Raw genomic sequence first — 9,477 nt, 5'->3', positions numbered from 1 at the left:
AAGGTGTTGAAGCCCACCCCAGTAATGTACTTCCCTCAGCAAGGCCATGCCTCCTAAATCCACTCAAACACTCCCTGGGCACCAAATACTTAAATGCCTGCAACCTTGGAGGACATCTCATTCAAACCGCCATAGTCCGATGGTGAGTTGCTGGCCTGTTTGCCTAGCATGCATGCCTGAAGTTCTGGTTTCCACTCCCAGCACCATATTAACCAGATATAATGGTCAATATCAGTAATTCCAGCACTTGTTAGGATAAGAAGTTAAAAGTCATCCTTGTCTATAGTTGGGCCCCAACCTGGGCTACACAAGGCCTTGTATCAATGAAAAAGAAAATGCAATGCCACTTGCTCTCTTCAGCTCCGGTCCTTCAAAGCTCTAGTTACTGCAGGGAACAACTTCATGCTTATTCTACTCCTCAAAGATTTGCTCATCTCCCTGCTATTGGCTGCATCTCCTAGCATCTGTAGACCCCACTTCAAAAAGCACCAACCCAGATGGGTGTTGTGGTGTACTCTATAACACTAGCCCTTAGGAGATGGAAACAAGAAGATCAGGAGTTTGGCCATTTAAGAGATTTCTAGACGAAATTACTCTGTCACAAAGCAGTAAACACTGATTCTTCAGAGGCCTGTGCCAGAGAGGAAACAGGTATGCCACCTGCTACCACCTTCAGCTTAAGCCCTAGCCACACACATACAGCTCTGTACCAGGTCACAGAAGAGACACAAACCTTTCCCCAACCACTCCCTTTCAGGGTAGACAAAGAGCTGGCCAAGATCTCCCAGGTTGGTGTTGGGTTTGTGTCAGGTTCAGGCAAGCAGGCTGGCATACCCAGCATTCAACAGTGCCAGGGAAGAGTGCTTCAGCAGTTCTAGTTGGCAGGTTCATCAGGGCCATAGTTGAGTCAGCCTTTGTGGTCAGGAGATTAGAGTCATACTTGGGAAGTGAGTGAGCATGAGGAGGATTAGGTGAGTCAGCCTTCAGCTTTCTCACAGTGGGACAGGGGAAATGCATGCAAATATGGAGACATGCAATGATGCACAGATAGCTCAATCCAACCAGCAGGAGCTGGTGTGTGTGTGGCTCTGGCTTACGAGAGCTGACTGTTTCTTTGCTGTGTCCATGTGGAAGGGGCAGTGGCACTTTCCAGAACTATCCCCACCACTGTGCTGAGCCTTCTGTTTCCCAATAACCTGAGCACTTAAGTTCTTTCCCAACCAAACCTGAGGGGGAGAGAGATCTGAGAATACCTTTTCTCTCCTTTTAGAAAACAAGATAAAGCATCCTCTTCTTGGGGACAAACAAACCAACCCAGTGCTATAGTATCAGCTTCAATGAGCATCAGTGAGCCTTTCTTTTGTAAATGACTCCTAAGATGTTCCTGAGGAGACTTCAAAAACAGGAGAATCAAAGGTTTTTCAAAATGTCTAGTCTATACTTTTCCAAACTGTCAGGGTCCAACGTAGTGACAATGGTGCCTGCCACCTGTGATCCAAACACTCAGGAAGCCTGAGATACATAGTGCCACCATGTCTCAAAATCAAACAGCAAGAAAACTATAGAGGTCATGCAAAAATGAAGAAACATTGAGAAAGTATTCAGGCAGAATGACAACTGCATGCAGCATGTGCACTAAGATTGGAGTCAGAAGAAGAAAAACAAATGGGAAAAAAGTTGTTGGCAGGTATATGTCTTAGTGTTCTGTTACTGTGAAGCAAAACCATGACCAAGGCAACCTTACTAGATAAAGCATTTAATTGGGACTTGCTTATAGTTTCAGAGGTTTTCTCATAGTAGGGAGCATTGTGGCACACAGGCAGATATGGAACTGGAAAAGTAGCTGAGAGTTCTACATCCTGATCTTCAGGCAGCAGGAAGAGAGACCCTGGGCCTGGCTTGAGCTTTTGAAACCTCAAAGCTCACCTCCTCAATGACACACTTCCTCCAACCAGGGCATACCTTCTAATCTTCTCAAGTAGTGCCATTCCCTAGTAACTAAGCATTCAAATATATGAGCCTATGGGGCCATTCTTATTCGAACGACTACAATGTATTAACTTTTTGTTGCAGTGATGAATAGTGGCTAAAAGCTACTTATGGCTAAAAGCTACTTAGCAGAAGAAAGAATTCATTTTGACTTACAGTTGTAGAGGAGAAGCATTAGGCCCCGGTGTAGTAGTTGTTTTCTCAAGGTTGGACAGGACCATCGCCATCTTTACCTAGAATGTATGTGATCTCAGAAGGACAGGTATAGTAACATTTCTCTATGGGAAGAAAAGGTACTCTTTAGGAGCATGAACATATTCTAGAGGTTTCTCTCTAACCTGGGATTATGTAAACGGTATAAACTATTGTTTGAATTTGTTCATTTAGAGATGGAGGCATTAGGGACAGAAGGCTGTAACAGAAACCAGCCCTCCCAAACAGCCTTTCTGTGTGTCAGAGTCACACACAGGAAAGGAATCCCAGGTGAAGTTCTGTTCAGCCAAGAAGCATCTACACCCTGCTCTCCTTTTCTAGCTCCTAGCAATGTTAGCATCAGTGGAGCCCAGATGTTGACTCTAGACCTACAGCCCCAAAGGGAAAATGGGTTACCTAAGATCTCAATCCAGGAAGAAAGAAGACATATCCTTGTGAATTATCAGCAAGTGGGGTAAATACATGGTTGAAATAATTACCATGTAGTAACAGAAGTGTTCTGAATGTTATTGTGATTATGGTGGTATTTGATCAACTCCAGAAATTTCCTTGCCACCACCCAGTGTTATTATGTATGACTATAATTTATGCATTATCCTTCAGTAAATCTGCACAAAAAAATTATAACATCTCTTTGGAAACTTGTATTTATCCAGCAAAAACTACTAGAAATAAAGCTTGTACTAGTGTTTTTGTCTAGGGCTGGGGGTAGCTCAGCAGTAGAGCACTTACTTAGCATGCACAAGGTCCAGGACTCCATATCTAGCACTGCAAAAAATATTATTTTGTCCAAGGAGATGCAGGATTTTCAAAGACAGAGCCAGTGGGGTAGCCCACCAAGGACTTCCTGGGAGCTGAGACTGTTCTATAAGCACATAGCTAAGTGTGTTTGTTTGTCTATATCTATGTCCCTCTGCTCTAAAGGCATTCACAGTAGGGAGACATGGTAACAATGTAAACATCTGGAAAGGCAGGAATACTAGGGACTAGCAGGGGAAGCAGAACAGGTACCAGGGACTCCATTGTGCAGAAAGGAAGTACGCCCAGCTTAGCACGCAGTGCCAACCACCATGGGAGCCCCCACCCCCAGCTGCCTTGGCAGCCTTGTGGCTAAGCCTCCCCCTGAAGCCTCCCTCTAGCCTTCCTTCAACTCAATCCATTACCTTCTGTTTACAGCCTCTTCAGACAGTTTTCCTTGGCTTGATGCCAAGCCAATTTGAATTAATTTTCCAAGCATGACCCCGTGAGTCACTATATTAAATGCCTTCCAGATAGTTCTCACTGCTGCATACATACGGCGTGTTTGGCCAGCCATCTGCAATCACAATGAGGCTCCTAGCTCAATGTAGGGGCACCCGGTACCAGCAGCACCACTCTCTCAGATGGTGCTGTGGCAGACCAGACTGCCTCATGGCCCACAGACCTTCTTCTAGGTTATTTTGGCAATTGAAAGACTGTTAACAAAAGGACTCACAATGACTGGTCTTCCTTTTTTGAAAAGCAGCCTTATTGAAATGTATTCCAAAATACTATAGAGATCACCCGTTTAAGGTGTAAAATTCAATATTTTTCTCAATGTATTTATAGGTAGGTGCAATCATCCCTAGTCAATTTTGGAACATTTTGTCACCCCGAAAAGAAACCTGGTATACTTTAAGCTATTGTTCTCCTGCTGACCCCTCCCCCAGCCTCTAGCAACTGCTGCTCTATTTATTAGTCTACAGAGTCCTCTAGTGTAGCCATTATTTGAATGGGATCATATGATAGAGAAACTTAATTGGTCAGTATCTCAAAGGAAAACCGCCAAAGGGCTGAAGCCCGTTTACAGGAGGGATAGCAGCTCCCTCCAAATTGCAAAGAAAGGAAGAGGTGATCGAGGGACTTTTCAAAGGGACCAGTCCCACAAGCCCTGGCCTCTTCTTAATCTGAAGGCTGGGAGTCTTGTGCCCTGGGAGATCTGCACTGCTTTACCTTGCTGCTTTTCCCAGGACTATTGTCCCTGAAAGAGGAGAGAAGGAGTATTCCCTGTTCCCTTGTCATGGGGGAAGCTACAGGGAATTTTGTCTGCGAACAGAAGTGGACGGCTGCATTGGACAGTAGGTGGCTTGCTTTTTGAAAAGCCATTCTTCCAGCACATAGAGTCCATTTGTGAATGGTGCCTACTGCCTCCTGTCATCCTTTTCCCTTGTCTTCTTGAAGTGAGTTGGCTTTCTTCCCATCTGTGAGAAGCTCATGGACAGCGTTAGGTTAGCTGCCTCCCCACAGAGGCATAACTGGACCCTGTGCAAGTCAGAAAAACAAAGCTTTTCAAGGTTGAAGATTTAGAGGTCATCTGGCCTAAATATGACCAGTCCACAACAGCTCCACCAAGGACTCTTTCAAACTTTGATTGTCCTGCAATGTCCTGTCCCTCTGTCTGTCTCCAACCCTGCCCCCCCCCCAACCCCTGCTGCCATTGCTGTTGAGGCTGCAGCTCAGAGGTAGAGCACTTGCATAGCTTGGTCAAGACCTGATTACTCAGTAGTGAGAGAGGGTAATAAGGAGAATTGTCCTTTCATAGAGAAGAAACTGCCTCCCTACAACAATTAGGTCCTCCTAATTTGACTGCTCAGACCTCAGGGAAAATGTCTCTCTTGACAGCTCTGAAGAGATTTGACAACAAATGCTACTCTACTGTGAGCCCTGTTTAAGAAAAACAACCAAATCCCAGCTAGAATTATATTATCACTGTCTACTTTAAAACATGTTTATTGTATCTATCATCTTTATCTATCTATCTATCTATCTATCTATCTATCTATCTATCTATCTATCTATCTACCTACCTACCTACCTACCTACCTACCTACCTACCTACCTATCTATCTATCTATCTATCTATCTATCTATCTATCTATCTACCTATCTATCTATACCTATCAAACAGGAATTCATTCCTGTGCTTCTGGAGACACAGAAGTTTCTTTAGCTCTGCGTTCCTGGAGCGTGGATGTCCAATATCTTCAGTAGAGACATACGTCTTAGCTCAGGCACAGGGAGATGGAAGATTCCTTTATCTTTCAGTTCTTAAAATGTTTATGCTTCTCATCTACTGTGGATTGATTTTTGTATGAAGAAGGAAGTCCACATACTTTCTTTTTACATGTGCATATCCAGCTCTTGGTTGAAAAGACATTTGAATTATGGCGGCTCCCTTGTACACAATAAACCACAAATGTGAAGGTTTACTCCTGATATATTTTGGGAGGAGAGGGTGCTCTAGCTTCTTTCTGCTGCTGTTATAAAATACTCTAGCCAAAAGCAACACAGGAAAGGAAAGAGTTGATTTGGCTTAGACCTTTAGGTCGCAGTCTATCGTTGAGGAGCATCAGGGCAGGAACTCTAGCAGAAGCCTGAGGCAGAAACCATGGAGGAATGTTGCTTGTTGGCTTATTCTCTCTCTCATAGACTCAGATTTAGCTAGTTTTCTTCTGTAACTCAAGGCCACATGCCTCAGGATAGTGTTAGCCCCAGTGGGGTGGGCCTCCTTTATCAGTTGATAATCAAGACAGTGACTTCAAAGATAGATATATCTACAGGCCAATCTGACCTAGGCAGTTCCTCAATAGAAACTTCTCTCTAAAGTGACTTTGGGTTCTGTCAAGCTGATAAAGCTAGGTAGGGCATGGACTGTATGAGACAGAATATCACTCTTGTAGCTCAGATTGGCCTGAAATTTACTATGTAACTCAGGCCAGGATTGAGACAAACTTCTCAATGTGTGAATCAATTTGAGAGGCCCAACCTCTCACATGCTAGGATTATATGCCACCACACTTGGGTACTTAATTTTTGTCTTTGTTGTTACTGTTTTGAGGCAGAATATCATTAATGTGCTGTGTCTGAAACATAAACACACATCTTTGTGTCTTTCCACAATGTCAGGATTTACTGAATATCAGTAAATTTACAAGGTGGAGCTGTTTCAGTAGCCCTGCTTCCTCTGATAACCCTAGAAAAGTCAACACAAGGTTGTTTTATTCTAATCTTAATTACTAATATTAACTCTCAGATTACATACCAAACAGTAAATATATCTACACATATCTATACATGCAATTTACAAAGGGGTGACAGGGTTAAGAGGCTACAGCAGAGTTCAAGAGGTGCTAGAAGTGGGCTGATAGAAATGCAAATACAGCCTATATAGATAAGATAAAGAACGAGGCCAACCAAAGGGTACAGAAGAAGCTGGGGCGGAGCTTCTGTCCACAGGTTTGAAAGTGGAGCTCCAAAGATGATGCATAAAGGTAGGACTGAGTCCAGACAAAAGGTTATATAGGTAGATAGAAGGTTCAGGCACCCTCTGGCAGGTTCAGAAGGGTGAACAGGAGGCTCAGAAGACAGCAATTGAGCAGGTTGCACAAACACCAGACCCAACTCTGCTACATAGCCTCAGGGACAATCAGGAGTTTTCTGTGTTTTGGTTCCTTTATGAGAGTGCACTAAGTGGCCAAATGGCAGATAGAGTAGCAACAAACGTGGATATGCAAGTTTCTCTGTGGGTAAAAGTCCTTTAGGTATATGCTCAGGGGTGGTATTGCTGAGTCAGATAGGATCTATTCTTAGCTTTCTAAGAAAGCTCCACAGGGATTTCCACAGTAACTGTACCAGTTTACACTCCCACCAGCGGTGAGTGGTCCTCTTTCATCACATCCTCTCCAGCATTTGTTGTCATTTGTTTCCTTGATCATATCTATTCTGACTAGGGTAAGATGGAATCTCAAAGTAGTTTAATTTGCCTTTTCCTAATGAATAAGGTTACTACTGAACATTAAAAAAAGTCATGTAAGGCATTTGTGCTTCTTCTTTTGAGAACTCTGATCATTTGTACATCGAGACAGGGTTTCATTATGTACCTCTAAATGACCTGGATTTTAAAAAAAGAAAAACATTAAAAATCCAGATGACCTGGATTATTATGTAGACCAGGTTGGTATCAAACTTTCAGTGATGTTTATAGCTCTGCTTCCTGAATACTGAGATTGCAGATGTAAATCACTTCAGCCAGCTGCCTTTGCAAGTTTTAATTCAGGGCAAGTGCAAAGATAGGATGGCAAAAAAAATCTCTTCAAGGACAAGTTCTTTGAAGCAGACTTTTTTATTTTTTGTTTGGGGTTCTCACTAAATAGTCTATGCTGGTCTCAGACTCATGGGTTCAACCTCTTGAGTAGCTGAGATGACAGGTGTGTACCAACATACCTAGAAATGTTTTTAATTTTTTAAGTCCAGATTATTTCTCTTTCATTACTCATATTTTATTTTAATCAGATGAAGAAAACCATTGCTACAATCATGAAGATTCACTCCTATGGTTTCTTGTAAGACTTTTACAATTTTATAGTTGTAGCTCTACATTTAAGTCTTTGATCCATTTTTAGTTAATGGCAGGGATAGCTGCTTTGATTTACATTCTGTTATGCTTAAAGTCTCATTCCCTAAGGCTATTGTTTCATGTTGAGTCTCTGAAGGTGAAGTTCAATCAGCATTCATTTTGCTACAAGTTGATCAAGAGCTTTGAGAAAAGCAGGACTCCAACAGCAGAGCTGGAGAAGCCTAAGTCTCCCATATCCACATGTTTGGTTGAGAGAGACTGCACAGAGATTTTAATTACCTCCTACACTGGCCCCAGCCCCAGCCCCAGCCCTTTCAAACAAAGGAAGTCCAGCGTTTGCCAGGGAGTTGTCTGCCCAAAGCCCACATTGCTAGCAGGTACCCAGCTGAACCTGCAACTAGTGCTTTCTCATTTTAATACCAGCAACTTTCTGCAGCATTCTGAAGCCCTAGACAGGAGGCTTAGCTCAAGTTGAGGGACAGCCTGGGCTGTGGACTAAGATCCTTATTAGCTGGACCTACACATTTAGAGCCCATCTCAAAAATAAAGAAAAATAAAGAAAATGTATGTTTCTAGTATAATGGTAGACCTATAGAGCAATTGAATTGAATAAGGAATTCAGTAGAAGGGCCTGGAGAGGTGTTTTAGTGATCTTGCAGAGGACTGGGGTTTGCTGTCCAGCTCCCATATCAGCCAATTCACAACCTTTTTTAAACTCCAGTTCCAGTGGTCCTCTGTAGGCACTTGCCTGCACAGTGCACATAAACTCTTGCAGGTATGCATATATACAATCAATCAATAATCAATTTTTAAAATGAATTCAGAAGTAGGCAAGTTTCTCCAGGCCTATAATCTCAGCATTTGGGAAGCTGAGGCATTGCTACCTAATGAGTTTGCTGCCAACCTGAGATGCTGTCTCAAAACAAACAAACAAACATCAGCTAGTGGCTGGTTTTCAGGAGTGAAGTTATTTCACAGCAGATTACTCAGAGCTTGTGTTTGCTGTAAGGGGCTGGCTGACCACAGGAGAATTTATGTCTTTTAGAAAAACAAAACTAGGCTTGTCGCTGTCTGGGTAACTCCCTGAGATGGAGGGAGCAGGGGAGGAAATTGAAAAGGAACTATGATGATTTTACCTGCCCAAAAGGCCCAAAAGTAAATGAATGGTGCTTTTCCGATCTGCTGTTCAGAAGCTATTTGTACACTTGCCCTGAGAACCAAACAAAAGCTAATGAAATAGGCTTCAGTCATGGTAGGAGAGATTTCAATTAGTGTCAAAGAAGAGTTTGAGGAAGGGGGTGAAGATGTTAATTAAGAAGATTCCTTAGTGATGACCTTGAAATTGTCCAAGCATAGGGATCCCTTTCCAATGACTTTCATCTTTTCTCCAGGCTGGGGACATGGCAGCCTTAGGCTACTGGTTACAAGTATACAATGAGTTGTAAGAAACACTGTCTCTGAGGCTGAAAGAATCTCTCCCTCTGGTTTCCAGGGGTGGAGAGGCACACAGGAAATTGGGAGACTTTTACCACATGGCTTGTCCAAGTGGGAGGGTCATCTACAGAAGACATAAAGAATAAGGCTGGGAAGGTTCCCCCTCCCCTTTGAAATTTCACTTCAATCTCTGATACAGTATGTAAAAAGGAACTTTATATACTGGACAGGATAATAGAATCCCAAGATGCCCCCTTTTTAATCTCTGGATCTGCCTGATCTGCCATGGATGGTCAAAGGGCTTTTGCAGACGTGATTAAACAGAGAATCCTGAGTTGGAAGATTATTTTCTATTTTTCAGGTAGGACCAGTATCATCACATGGGTCTTTTAAAGAGGGAGGTAGGAGGGTTACAGTCAAAGAAAGATGAAAATTAATTAACTTTATTATTATTAACATTATTAGTA

Source organism: Mastomys coucha, chromosome X, assembly GCF_008632895.1.
Source record: "Mastomys coucha isolate ucsf_1 chromosome X, UCSF_Mcou_1, whole genome shotgun sequence".
Taxonomy (NCBI): domain Eukaryota; kingdom Metazoa; phylum Chordata; class Mammalia; order Rodentia; family Muridae; genus Mastomys; species Mastomys coucha.
The sequence above is the reverse complement of the archived record's forward strand: the minus strand, read 5'-3'. Positions refer to the sequence as shown.